Source organism: Penaeus japonicus, unplaced genomic scaffold (assembly GCF_977035675.1).
Source record: "Penaeus japonicus unplaced genomic scaffold, GWHDUDI00000001_assembly GWHDUDI00000015, whole genome shotgun sequence".
Classification (NCBI taxonomy): Eukaryota; Metazoa; Arthropoda; class Malacostraca; order Decapoda; family Penaeidae; genus Penaeus; species Penaeus japonicus.
In genome coordinates this window covers 29,921,824-29,924,041 of record NW_028234417.1, presented here as the reverse complement: position 1 = coordinate 29,924,041, position 2,218 = coordinate 29,921,824, and positions in this window count along the sequence as shown.

Below are 2,218 nucleotides of genomic sequence, written 5' to 3'. Positions count from 1 at the left end.
TAGGCCTTTTAGATAAGCAATAATGATAATGATGATGATAATGTTTATAGTGGTAATAGTAATAAGGATGGTAATGATATTACTACTGCTACTACGTATAATGATGATATTGATAATTATTATAGTAATATTAACAATAATAGTGATTATAATGTCAGTAGTGATAATAATGATAATGAAAATTATAATAATATTGATAAAAAGGATAACAGTGACGCAATCAATGTTATCATTATTATTGTTACTATAATTGTAATCATTATTGTTATTGTTATTGTTATTATTACTGTTAATATAATTATTATTATTTTCATTGTTATCATTATCATTTTTATCATTACCATCATTATCATTATCATTGATATTAACATTGTTATCATAATGATACTATGATAACAATAATGATGATAATAATAATAATAATGATAATAATGATAATGATGATAATAACAATGATGATATGACAATAGTAAGAACAATAATGATAATGATGGCAATAATGAAGTAAGTGAAAGATGAAATGAACTAAAATGACTGAAAATGAGTAAAATTTTAATAAACATTTTAGTCCGTATCAATGTACTTAAATAGCAATGACAAAAAGTGGCAAAGTATCATAGTAATAGCAATAAAAATAATGATAATAATAAGACAATGACAATGTTTTAACAATGGTGGAATTAATGATAATATGGGGAGAATCTTAGATTACAATGCATTTTAACAATATGTGTTATTAAAGATAACACTTAATAAAATGATGACAATTGGGATAAATGTAATGATTATAATGTACAATGATGAATGATAGTGATGAAAAGAGTAAAGTAAATGATAATGATAATATATAATAATTATGATAAGAAGTAATGAAGATGTAATAGGATAATAATGATTATGATAATGATGAGAAATGAATATGATAATAGTAATGAATGATCATGATAAGATGATAATGAAAATAGTAAATGATGAATAATGTTAATGGAGATAATGATAATAGTAATGATGATCATGATAATGATGATAATGATAATGCTGAAAAAAGATAATCGTAATGAAAAATGATTATGAATAAAAGAATTAATAAAATGTTAAGAAAAGATGGATAATTAATGATCATGATGATAGTAAACGATAATGATGATATTCAATAATGATGATAATGATAATAGTAATGATGATAATGATAATGATGATAATGATAATGATGATAATGATAATAGTAATGATGATGATAGTGATAATGATGATAAGGATAATAGTAATGATGATGATAATAATAATGATAATAATGATGATAATGATTATTGTGACGATGATAATAGTAATAATGATAATGATGATAATGTTGATGATAATATTAATGATAATAATAATAATAATGATGATAATCATGATAGTAATGATGATAATGATAATAATAATGATAATAATAATCATGATAATGATAATAATGATAATGACAATAATTATAGTAATGATGATAATATGATGATAACGATAATAATAATGATGATAATAATTGTGATAATAGTGATAATAATAATGATAATGATAATAGTAATGATGATCATGATAATGATGATAATGATAATAGTAATGATGATAATGATAATGATGATAATGATAATAGTAATGATGATAATGATAATGATGATAATGATAATGATGATAATGATAATAGTAATGATGATAATGATTATGATAATAGTAATGAATATAATGTTAATGAAAATGATGATAATAATGATAATGATGATAGTAATGATAATGATGATAGTGATAATAGTAATGGTAATGATGATGATAAGATAATGATGATAATGATAATGATGATAATGATAATCATGATAATAATGATAATAATGATAATAACAATGATGATATGACAATAGTAAGAACAATAATGATAATAATGATGATGATAATAATAATAATGATAATAATAATGATAATAATGATGATAATGATGATGATGATAATAATAATAATAATGATAATGATGATAATGGTAATGATACTGATGATAATGATAATAGTAATGATGAAGATGATAATAGTAATGATGATGATGATGGTAATGATAATAGTAATGATGATAATGATAATAGTAATGATGATAATGATGATAATGATAATAGTAATGATGAAGATGATAATAGTAATGATGATGATGATAATGATGATAGTAATGATGATGATGGTGATGATTATG